Below are 13283 nucleotides of genomic sequence, written 5' to 3'. Positions count from 1 at the left end.
TGTGTATGAGTGTGTAGGATTGTGGTATACTCACTATCTTACACACATAACACACATACTTGCTAGTGTGAGCGTATGTGTGAGGGTGCATGTGAGTGTGAATGTGTGTGAGTGTGAATGAGCATGCATCAGCTTGAGCACGGTGCACGAGGGAGTATACACCAGCATGGGTGAGTGTTCATTAGTTCAAGCTAGCGTTTAGGAGTGTGCACTAAGGGGAAGCTATAGTCAGCCTTGCTCTGGGAGAGTGAGGCCACACAAGGAGGGGCTGATGAGGGCTGCAAAAGTTGGAGATGACTTAAATTCCAATGCCAAAGACAGTATCTTATAGTAGAAAGGCCCTAGATTGACTAGCTATGTGATCTGGGATAGTCACAGCATCTCCATAAGCCTCAGTTTCCTCATCTGTAAAATGGGAGTACTAAAAACCAAACCAGAAGAAACTGGGCTCATGGGGTTGTAGTAAGGATCAGAGGCAGCTAGGTGGGGCAGTGGGTAAGAGTGCTGGACTTGGAATTGGAAAGGTTTGTATTAGAATCCCGTTCAAATTTCAGATGCTAGCTGTGCAACCCAGGGTAAATTACTTCACTTTCCTCAGCCTCAGTTTCTGCATCTGTAAAATGGGGATGATAACTGAATAATAATCATAATCACACCTACCTCTCAAGGATGTTGGGGGGACCAATGAGATAACATGTGCATCATGTTACCCTGAGCAATTCCTTCCCTGATCTGAGCTTTTATTTCTTCCTTGTAAAATGGAGATACAATTCATAGCCACTATAGCTATTGCTTTGAGGAAAACCCTTTTTAACCCTTTAGGTGTTGGGGGTGGGAGTTATTCTTGTAGGTATTAGGTGTTCCAGATTGTCTAAAGGATTCTAAGGAAAGAGACTCAGCTAAAGTTGAATGCCATCCCCATCCATCAACTGCAGGGAATTGGATTGACAAGATAATTAAAATGTATCCTGGTTTGGACTTATTAAAAATTACATTACAGACCATGAGCTAATATGTACTTGCCTACAAAATTATTGCTAGAAATCCCTTCATTACTGCTGAAGAGGAGGCTCTTAAAGGAAGCCCTGCTTCTTTCTGCTTTTGCCCGCATCAGCAATCCTCTGATTGCTGCCCATGTTCATGTCCTGCCAGCAGGTGTTCATGCATTTGGCCAAAGGTCTGGCAGTAGATGGCCTGGCTGGGATACTGAAGCATTGATCAAAATGGTGCCTTTGTACTGAACTGGGCGTATGACTCTCAGCCTGGTCTTTGTGAGGGTCTTGTGATTTCTGAGAGGAGGGGTCCTGCAGCCTCTGGCACAGACATGGCCAAGAGAACCAGGAAGAGATAGGAAGGGATTGTAGGGCTCCCAGCCAAGGATTATCTTGGTACCCAGCCTTGTCCCTGCCAAAGCCACATAATATACACTGGATCTCAAGGACCCTAGCAGTCATTCTATAAAGCCTACCATGTGAAAGTTTCCCTAGGGATGTTCACAGCCCAGGAGAATACAGAGATACATAGGAAAAGTCACCTAAGTGATCAGGCTGCCCAGAACTGTGTGTCTCTTCAACAGAAGACAATCACCTGACTCTGTTGCTCACCCTTTTGACAACTTAGCCCTGCAGTATGAGGGTCACTTTAGAAACACCAGCCCAGAAGCTGGACTAAATTTACTTTTATAGGCTAAGGACAGGCAGCCTGGGACAGAGCATTTGATCCCTTATAAAGGTTATGAGAAAAAGCTGCTGTATATATTTATACATGTGTGTGTGTTCTCTTAATAGAATGTAAGTTCTTGAGGGCAGGAACTCTTCCTTTCTTTTCTTTCTTTCTTTTTTGTCTTTGTATCTCTAGATTATTAGCACAGTGCTTGGAATAGAATAGGAGCTTAAGACATGTTTGTGGGTTGACTGACCCACAGATCATTTGCACTACTTTCCTGATTGGGGCAATGCCTCTAAACATATCCCCTCCTGTACACATTTCACAAGATGTGACTGTTACTGGTTAGTGAAGAACATTTTTGGAGGAGAAAGTGATGAAGGTAGACAGAAGATTGATCATCGAGGACTTTGCCTGTATCTTAGGAATACTAATGATATTTGACATTTCTACAGCATGGTGATCTTTAAAAAGAGCTTTACATATGGGATCTCATTTGATCTTCAGGATTATTGGCCCTATTTTATTGAAAGGGAAGCCTAAGGTAGCACAGCGAATAAGGACACCGGCTCCAGTGTCAGGATGACCTGGGGATCGAATCCTGGGCTCAGATACTTAGCACCACACCCAGAAATAACTGGTGGTGTAACCTTGAGCAAGTTACTTAACCCCAATTGCTTAAAAAAAGAAAAAGAAAGGGAAGCCTAAGCCTAGAAAGCTGAAGTGACGTGCCCACATTCTTGCTCTGAATAAATGTCTGAGCTAGAATTTCAGTTTGGCCCTCCTGGCTCCAAATCCAATGGGGGGTGGGGTGGGATTTCTAAAGTCTTAGGCCCACATCCTCCATGCAAGCTGTAGATGCCTCCATAGGTCACTGGGAAAATGTCTGATCCCCTTCTAGGAGAGACCTCTCTGGATATACCCCACCTTTTGGCCAGGTCAGGGATAGGAAATTGTATAGAGGCAGTCCTTGTTATTAGCTTTCCTAGCCTTTGCTACCACCCCTGGGACAGGAGGTTCAGCAGCTGTGCCCAGGCCATACCTCTCTCTCCATTGGTGGTGTGTTTTAGTAAAAGTAGCCCTGGGCTTGGGCCCAGGAGCTCAAGCTTCAAATCCCAGTGCAACCACATAGTATTTGTGTGACCCTATGCAAGTCACCATGATGTAAGTGAAGGAGCCCCAGATTTGGAGTCAGAGGAACTAGGTCTGTATCCCTTAGGTATGTCCTTAGGGAAGGTCTCAGTTTCCTCTGTAAAATGAGGGAGCTAGACTGTGTGGACTGGACTTGAACCCAGGTCATCTTGAATCCAAAGAAGGCCAGCTCTGTAGCCTCTACACCACACTGCCTCTCCAATAGAACAGTGGTTTTAAGGACATGAGGGTTTTGTAAAAGGAAATGAACAGCTTGAGATCATTGAAAGAACTTTGAAATTTCCCAAATGTGATCCAGCCCCTCCTATTTAAATCTAGTCCCACTGGCTCTGACATTGTATGAGACTGTGACCTCTCTGAGCCTCAGTTTCCTGATTTGCAAAATGAGGATAAACAAAGTCACACAATCTACTTCCCAGGGTTTTTGTGAGGAAAGTGTGCTATAGAAAAGTGTTATCATCTGAGAAAAGTCCTCCAGAGTTGTGAGCAATATTTCTGCTCCCCCAACATTCCCATGATTGGCAGCCGAAAAAAATGCTATCATTTCAACTAATGAAATTGCCAAAATCTTCAAGAAATGAATCATTCAGATTATCCATTTTTTTTATCAGCTCCTATCTGTTTATATCAATGGATATGAAGATCTGTGTTCTCAGACACATGAACACTCCTTTGTTCTCTCCATGCAGGTCCCATCCCAACCATTTCCTGACATCCTGACCTATTTTTAGCTATGTCCTTTTATGAATGCTTTACAAAGGCTCTGCCCAATGTACTGGAAGGCTTTTTGTGGCTCATTCAGTATTTTGGGATGGGAAGGGAGACAACATGGCATAGAAACAATCGAGAGTTCGTAAGGCACAGATTTGAAACTTGATTCTGATGTTTTCTGGCTGTGTGACCTTTGTTCATTTGTGAAATGGGAATATTTGAAGCACCTGGGAGGCTTCAATGAGATGCTGGGTATTTTAAAAAATAATAATTAAGGGCATCTAGGTGGTGCAGTAAATAGAGCACCAGCCCTGGAGTCAGGAGGACCTGAGTTCAAATCCAGCCTCAGGAATTTAACATAAAAACTAGCTGTGTGACCTTGGACAAGTCACTTAACCCCAATTGCCTTCCAAAAAAAATAAAAATAATAATTAAGTTATAGCAAACAAAGCATTTCATGGATATCACTGCAGGTCACATCTCTTATCCTTCAAAAATCTCAACATGACTAGCCCACCTTCTGGCAGACAGGAAGGATGAGATGGGTACTATGGAGCCAAAAGGCAATGATGGAGCAGGTGACCATGTGAAGCCCTTAGGGACCTGCAGCTGCCCCCCATTCCCCAGGCCTCCTGCAGGGGCTCAGCAAACAGCTTCTGTGGCCACGTGGGTCTGGAGAGCCTGACCTCAAGGTGCTGAAGGAAGGAGCGTGCACTGAGAATCAGGTTTGTGTTAAAGGGATGCTTTGGTTTCATCAAAGTAGTTTAGTATTAGAAACCTTTCCTTGAAGAGCTAAAGCCAGTAATAGAGGAAATGTGAAGCAGCAATTGTCTAAATGCCCGGTCAATGAAGAGCTGGCTGGCCATTGGGAAAGGGGAGCTGCACATGGGTGGGAGTAGGGCTCTGGTTCTAGAATACTGACCCCCCTCCATACCTGCCAGAGCCATGAATGATGAGAAACTGAGCTCAGTTTGGGTCTCCTCCAGCTTATTTAAATTAGGCATTTTCCAAGCTACTCCAAGTTCTCTTTAATTCAGACTGGGGAGAAACAGCAAAGCAGGGTGCCACTGAGTGATCCAGAGTGGGGAGTCTGTGTGCTGATGATTGGCAGTAACAGGACCCTTTTGTGACCCCCTCCATTTCTGGCTCTATGCATCCTTAATGATGGCTTTTATGCCTTTTCTCATGGCCAAATCACTGCTGGTAATCTGCAGTCACTTTACACTTACTATATAGCCTTCTACTGCCCTGTGAGTTCAATTATATGATTGCACACCATAGAATGCCATGTTCTCCAAAGAACTGAAATTGGAGTTGACCTGTAGACTGGGACCCAGGTGACCTCCTGCAATTTTCATTCTTTGGAAAACATAGAGTTCTATGGTTTGTGGTCATATAACATCAGGGAATTGTATTCAAGGAGGAGGTGGGGGGCTAGGAAGATTGGTGTGGAAAACTATGAGTAAACTCCCTGTACTAATGCAGGTTAACTTCAGTAACTTAAAGTCTTGGAGTCCCTTGAGGGTACTGAAAGGTTAACTGAATTGTGCAGGATCTGATAAACCAGTAGGTGTGGACTGAACTGGACCCCAGGTGATCTTAAGTCCAAAGAAGGCCAGCTCTCTATCCCCTAAACCACACTGCCTCTCCAACAGAACAGTGCTTTTAAGGACACGATTTCTTTTGTAAAAAGAAGTGAGCAGCTTGAGATCACTGAAAGAACTTTGAAATTTCCCAAATGTGATCCACCAGTCCCTCTTCATCCTCCTATTTAAATCTAGTCACAAATCTAGTCCAACTGGGCCCATCCACACTGTTTAGCCTTCATGGAAGGTCATGGAGTGAGAAGATCTGGATTTGAATCTTGTCTCTACCACTTGATTACCTAGGTGAATGAATAAAAAATATTTAAGTGTTTACTGTGTGCTAAGCACAGGGGACCCTGATAGATAAACGAGACAGTCCCTGCTTTCAAGGAGCTAACATTATAAGAGAGCAATAACACAAAGTTCCTATGGTGAGTAAGGAGTCACAGTAAGATAGATGGTGATGCATCTCTTTAAGATCATTTCTGTTGATAAAATCATATTGAGTGAACCCCATGATTTTAAATCATTTGACAGGGTCAAGGACTTTGGTGAGAAGTTTTTTTTCTTTATTATAAACATCTTTTTCTCCTCTACTTGAAAAAAACATCATGAAACATAAGCATTTCCACACACACAGAACTTGCATTATTCAAAAGAGAGAGAGAACATAATAAATTGAGCATGTTAATTTCAAAACTGTCCTATTTCCTTGCAAACCTCTTCCTAAGAACTTTCTTTTCTGGGTCATAAGTAGCTAGCTCTGTTATTGGTGATAGCAAGGGCAGTGGAGATTCAGTCTCCACAGAGGTTGCTTCCTTGAATGACAGTTGCAGAGGACCAGTGGCCTAGGAGACATTGCTATTGCTGGGGCTTTGGGGCAAAGGATCCTGGGTTGCCTCTTAGCAACAGAGGTAAAGGCAGTGGCCTTCAGAAGTCACTTCTCCTCTCTGGGCCTCAGCTTCTGTAAAATGAGATTGGAGTAGATGGCCTCCAAGGTCCCTTCCAAGCACTATATCTATGATCAATGGCCTTGAAAATCCTCTTCGTGATTCCCAACATGTATTTTTCTATTGTCTTTTGGTTCGCCTACAATTTTGAATCTTTGGAGAATATACAGCCTCTTTATTTTAGCCATTCCCACTTCTGCCTTCATTCATGCTTGTTCCCTACCTCAGGAATGCCTTCCTCTCCCCGCTTTAGATAAAGTCCTCAAAAGACTAACCTGCAATATGCCCACCCTTCAAGGCTGTAATGTTAATAGAGTGTGTGAAGGGCAGCAATCTGAAATACTACTAGATTGTGGAGAACCTTGAAGCTCAGGCAAAGGACTATGAACCTTACTTGGGAGACAGTGGGGAGTCACTGAAAATTTTGGAGCACAGTAGGGGCATGACTAGTTATATATTAGGAAGATTATCCAGGCAGCCAAAGTGCACACTATATTTCTGACTCTCATGTCATGGTCCTCTGTACTTGAATTGGAGCTTATCATTTTTTTTTTGGAGGGGAAAAGGTAGGGCAATTGGGGTTAAGTGACTTGCCCAAGGTCACATGGCTGGTTTTTTTTGTTAAGTGTCTGAGGCCATATTTGAACTTAGGTCCTCCTGACCCCAGGGCCAGTGTTCTATTCACTGTGCCACCTAGCTGCCCCGGAGCTTATCTTTCTTACCCAAGATGGATACAGTAGAAAGTGAGAGAGTTGAAGCCAAAAGAGGCAAAAGAAAGCCAGACTTAGAGAAGCATATGGCTTGAAATCCTGGCTCTGCCAAGAAAGTGTGACTTTCTCCAAAACATTTTATCTCTCAGGATCCCAATTTCCCAGTTGTAGAAGGAGTAAATCAGAAGAGACAATCTCCAAGGTTCCTTCTGTTTCTGAATCTGTGGCCCAGGGTGGCCTAGAGTCACACACCTGCCATATTGTTATAAGATTGGACTTGGTGGTCATGAGACAACCATGACAGTCTCCCCTTAAGGGAGACTGTAGCTTATAGAATCAATACATGGCAACCACTGTTATAAGATCAGGCCTGGTGGTCTTGAGGCTACCATGACAGCCCTGAAGGAAGACTGTAAGCTTATATAACATATTCGTGGAAAAATACTAACAGTATTTTTTGAAGATTAGTACAACTGTGGCTCCAAAATAATATTTTATCTACCACTAGCTTGTTTTTCTCCCTGATGTGCAAACCCCCAAAATACTATTTTGCCCTGACCCCTGCTATGCAACTCAGCCAGCTTCAGGGAGGGGGCACCCCAAATCAGAGTATAAGAATCCCTCTCTTCGAAGGACACTTTGGTCCTTCCTGCTGAATGGGCCCGTGTCTCCGCCCTCCCCAATGCAGCGCTGCCCTTCCAGGAGTTATGCTTTATTTTAGTGTCTATGTCTGACTTGTAGTTCTAGTCCCTTTTTCCTTTCCCTTTCCCCCTCCTCCCCACTGCTTGCAATAAAGCTTTGCATAGAACTGATTCCCCTATTTTACATATTTTCTTCACAGCAGAATTGTCGTTTGGCCTTCTGGGTCCTCCACCCATCCAAGAGGACCAATGACTTTAGGAAGGTGACGTCTTGACTTAAAAGTGAATTGGGTTGAAGTGAGGCAGGGCTGAACTCATTAAGGAGGTTGTTTTCCCTAACTTAGTTGGCTGGTTCACGTACCTTTTCTTGAACATAAACTGGGTGGGTACCCTGGCAAGGACTTCATCTAGTGACAGTGGGCACCTACATTGGTGAGCTCAGTTGTAGAAATTAAGGATGAAAAAGGGAACCCAACATCCTCCCAGGAGGGCCCCCATTATGCCAGAGGACTGTTAGAATACACACATACAAATACTGTATATAATTTACATATATGTATACACATATACATATATGTATGTGTTATACATATCTATTCTATCTCCTGTATACATTAACATGTATACTGTTTTGTATATTATATGTAAATATCTGTACCTACATATACACACATATGTATATGTATATATCCCCAGACCGTTTATCTATACACAGGCTGGACAAATGACACATTGTGACTTATGTGTAATTCCTTATCAGGATTTGACCTGGTGCATTTTCTAGATCTGTTCGGAACAGTTTGTGGACTAGAGCTCATCAAATGGCTTCTGATCACTCTTCTGTCTTAGTTCCACCTCCACGCCTGGACTTTAAAAGTGATCTCTCTGCCCTCCACTTTTCCTTAAGCCTTTTGTCGAGATTTTCCTCTCCATCCCTATCTCGTTCTCCTTGAGAATATACTTAACTTTAAACATCATACCCTGCTCTCCACCCTGCACTCCCATTAGACTGGAAGGTCCGTAAGGCCAAGGACTCTGTCTTTGCAGCCTCGGTGCAGTTGTCTGGCACATAGTGGGCACTTAATAAATGTTGAATTAATTTGAATACTAATCCTCTGAGTCAGGTAATAAAAGTATCCGCCCAAACCCCCTCCCCCATCCCCACATTTGTACTAAGTATATAATACTAGCAAACCAAGAAGCAAAATGTTTTTCCCTCCTGGAATGCTCTTCCTCTTCCTCCATGTTTGTCTCAATCCCACTCGGGCCCCTCTTAAATCATCCCCACCTCTTCCAGGAAGCCCCAGATCACAGCAATCTTTCTTTCTCTAAATTCCACCAGTATTTGTAGTCTGTACCACCCAGGCAGCATTGGATTATATTGATTCTTTTTTTCAACCTGAATTTAGAAAACACCTACTGCTGTCCTAGATGCTAAACTTCTCAACTAGACTGCAAGCTGCATGAGGGCAGTGACTGGCTTAGACTTTTCTGTGGACGCTCTAGGGTCTTACATAGAGCTGGGATCACAGTATGTGGTGATCTCATCAGCTCCCAAGGATTCAATTATTTCTCTGCAGACAGTTCTCAGATCTATTTAGCCAGCCGAGTTTAGCATCTCCAACTACCTTTTAGACATCTTGAACTAGGTGTCCCTTAGACACCTTAAAGTCAACACGTGCAAAACTGAACTCATTATCTTCCCCCAACCATCTTACCTCATTTCCCCTTCTCCCCTTTCCCTAACTTCCCTCTCACTGTCATGGGTACCACAATCCCCCGCAATCACCCAGGTATCATCCTTCCTTGACTTTCGCTCAAACCACCTCCCCCCATATGCAATCTGTTGCCAAGTCCTGGCAATTTTATGTTAGTAACAGCTCTCCTAGATGCCCCCTTCTCTCCTCTGAAACTGCCACCAGCTTGGTGCAGTCCTTCATCACTTCACAGCTGTACTATTCCAGTAACCTGCTAGCTGGTCTCTCTGCCTCAAGTCTTTCTTCACTCTAGTCCATTCTCCACTCACCTGTCAAAGTAATCTTCTTAATGTACAGATCTGATCATGTCATCCCACTACTGAATAAACCCCACTGGTTCCCTGTTGCCTCTAGCATCAAATATAAAATTCACAGGTGTTCAAAGTCACTCATAACTTGGCCTACCTCCACGTTTTCAATCTTCTCATATACCTTACTCTCTCAACACACCCTGTAACCCAGTGACTCTGACCTCCTCGATGTTCTTGGCACACAACACTCTCACCTCCCATCTCCATACATTCACACTCACTATCCCCAGTGTCTGGAATTCTTTGTCTTCATTTCTACCTCCTGGATTCTCTGGATTCTGTCAAATTCCATGTAAAATCACACCTCCACAAGATTCCTTTTTTTTCTTTTTTGGTTTTTTGGAGGTGGGGAGGTAGGGCAATTGGATTTAAGTGACTTGCCCAAGGTCACATGGTTAGTTTGTGTTAAGTGTCTGAGGTGGGATTTGATCTCAGGTCCTCCTGACTCCAGGGCTGGTGCTCTATTCACCACTGTGCCACTTAGCCTCCCCAACTCCTTTTTTAACCCCACTTAATGCTATTACCTTCCCCTTTTGATTATCTCCACTTTATCTTGGGCATAATTGTATGTTTTCTTTCCCATAAGACTCCTTATAAATAGGTTCTTTTTTTTTGCCTTTGTATCCCTAGCAAGTACAGTTCATGGCACATAATAGGCACTTAATAAATGCTCACTGATTGGCTGATTTCTAGTTACATTTCTGTCCCTAACTAGCCAATGTGACCTTGATAATTTTTCAGTTAAAATGTTGGTGCCGCTTGTTATTCATGACCAAGATCTATAGTTTATTTTCTGCTTAATCTCCCACTGGTTTGGTTATTGGGACCATTATTTATTTTACAGACAGAGTTTTTGCAAGGTACCTTTTCCCCTCTGTTTTTGCAAGCAGTTTATGTAGCACTTAAGTTATTTGCTTTGATAAAATTCACTTTTAAATCCATGTGGCTATAAGAATAAGAACCATTCTTCAATAAACAGTCACAGGATATGAACAGGCATATATCTAAACAGATGCTCCTAATCACTAATAATCAGACAAATGGAATCTAAAACCACTGAGGTTTCACAGCACACCTATCAGATTGAAGAAGACGACAAAAGATGAAATAGTAAATGGTGACGGGGCTTTGGGAAGAAAAGCACACTAATGCACTGTAAGTGGAGCTGCGAAGCAGGTCCAACTGTGCTGGAAATCCATTTGAAATTCTATTTTATGAGTCCAGAAACAATGCATACTCTTTAATCCAGTGATAACATTACTAGGCATATACTTCAAGGCTGTCAGAGAGAAAGGTCATATATATATGTTTAGAGCTGCATTTTTGTGGGAGGAGACCAGAAAATAAAATGAGTGCCCTCTGATGGGGCAATAGTTAAACCAACTGTGGTATATGACTGGAATGGATTATTATCACACTGTAACAAATAACAACTATAAAGAATTAGGGGACATAGGAACTGGGTAAATAAGAAATAATCTGATAAATTATATGCAAAATGAGCAGCCCCAGCACAATTTACAGGAAAGGAAAACCACCATGAAAGATGAGGGAAGTCCCACCACAGGGACCAATTGGGACCTCAAGAGTGGTGCTCAAGATTCTTCCTTTACAACATGACTAATGTGGAAATATATCTAAGGGGATTGTACACATAAAGCCTATATCAGATTGCATACCATCTTAGAAGGGGGAAGCGAAGGAGAGAGAAAAAAATTTGGAACTCAAAATCTTATAAAAGTGAATGTTAAGGGGTGGCTAGGTGGCACAGTGAATAGAGCACCAACCCTGGAGTCAGGAGGACCTGAGTTCAAATCTGGCCTCAGACATTTAACACTTAACTAGCCATGTAACCTTGGGCAAGTCACTTTAACCCCAATTGCCCTCCAAAAAACTCTAAAAAAAAAAAGTGAATGTTGAAAACTATCTTTGCATGTAATTGGAAAAAATCAAATCGTATGTGTGTGTGTGTGTGGGGGGAATAAAGTGCATGACCATGTCATGCTCCTGTACAATAAACTTTTTTAAAAAGTGCCTTTCTCTTCCATTAGTCTAGAAGTATATGAAGAGGGGTCGCCAGGGGGCGCAATGAATAGAGCACGGGCCCTGGAGTCGGAAGGACCCAAGTTCAAATGCAACCTCAGACACTTAACACAAAAACTAGCCATGTGACCTTGGGGAAGTCACTTAACCCCAATTGCCCTGCCCTCCCCCCTCCAAAAAGCAAAAAAAAAAAAAAATAGCAGTATATGAGGAGATATACACATAAGGCCAAGAGGTCGATTTGTTTTGCTTGACTGTACTTATTTGGTATAAAAGCGGGTTCTGTGGGATGGAGTAATGAGGAAGCAACAGCAATAAGAAAAACAATAAAAGATATTTTTTAAAAGTTGTATCCATGTTTTGATTTTTTCCCTTTTGGAATTCACCTGTAACTTGCTAGATCATCTGCTTTTGCAAATATTACTTTACAGAGTGGCTAGCTTGCATAATTGCTTGGTAGCCCCTTTGCTTAGTGTAAGTGTTGAGGGAGAACAATTTCCCTCAAATTTCTCCAGCAGTTGCCTAGCTCCTGGGAATTGGGGCGGAGCAGATCTAAGTTGAAGAAAGTTTTCCTGCCTAAGAAGTCCCAGGCCTTGCCCCCTCCCCCAGGTGAGAACCTTTCAGCCCTGCCCACCTACCCTCCACCTCTGCCCTCTGCCCCCTGTGGCGCCACAACGGTGCCCTAGCCTACCCTCATGTAGATGTTGTGGTAGCTACTGTTGCTAAGCTCACGCAGGCACGTACAGGGGTGCCTTTGTTCTCTATTATCGCGTGGCTTCCTGGCCCCGCCCCCTTGGTGCTACTAAGGCTCCCGTGCCCCATCCCTGGCTCACTCCCTTTCAGGCCTCTCAGGGAGCCAGACACGTGGCCGCCTCTCCCGCGCACATGCTCCCAGGTCGCTGGACTTGGGCCAGCGCTGCCCTGGCGGTTTCCAGCGCCTTCCATCGGCCCTCTCACACCACCCACCAGTCCAGCAGTTCAACCTCCACTAGCCTGGGTGCTGTAGATACAGCTAGTCCCGGCGAAAATGAGTGAGAAGAACCTTCCGAGTAAGGAGCCTGAGGTGACCGACAGCCCCAGTACATCCTACGATGACCATGATGACTCCAAGAATGCTGCCGAATCCACCAGTAACGGGCATACTTCCAACAGTTCTGGGTTCCACACCAGCTGGCCCACCTACGGCATGGGACCAACCACCAGCAGCCACGCAAGTAATGACCTAGGGGAGGGGAGCAATGGCCTAGGGCTCGGCCTGGGGCATGACGGCACAGGCCTAGGCCTAGTGCATAGCCTAGGGCAGGGCAGCAACGGGGCGGAGCATGTAAGTCACGGCCTAGGGCAGGGCAGCAACGGCCTAGGGCTCAGCCTAGGGCACAGCAGCCACAGTCTAGAGCACATAAGCAACAGCCTGGGGCTTGGCCTAGGGCATGAGAGCAACAGCCTAGTGTATGACCTAGGGCACAACAGCAACAGCCTGGGGCTCGGCCTAGGGCATGAGAGCAACAGCCTAGTGTATGACCTAGGGCACAACAGCAACAGCCTGGGGCTCGGCCTAGGGAATGACAGCAACAGCCTAGTGTATGACCTAGGGCACAACAGCAACAGCCTGGGGCTCGGCCTAGGGCATTACAGCAACAGCCTGGGGTTCGGCCTAGGGAATGACAGCAACAGCCCGGGGCTCGGCCTAGGGCATTACAGCAACAGCCTAGTGTACGACCTAGGGTACAGCAGCAACAGCCTGGGGTTCGGCCTAG

The sequence above is a fragment of the Petaurus breviceps genome, unplaced genomic scaffold (assembly GCF_028583685.1).
Source record: "Petaurus breviceps papuanus isolate PSGF00001 unplaced genomic scaffold, PetGlider_PUasm1.0 90535, whole genome shotgun sequence".
NCBI classification, from domain to species: domain Eukaryota; kingdom Metazoa; phylum Chordata; class Mammalia; order Diprotodontia; family Petauridae; genus Petaurus; species Petaurus breviceps.
This window is presented reverse-complemented; position numbering follows the sequence as displayed.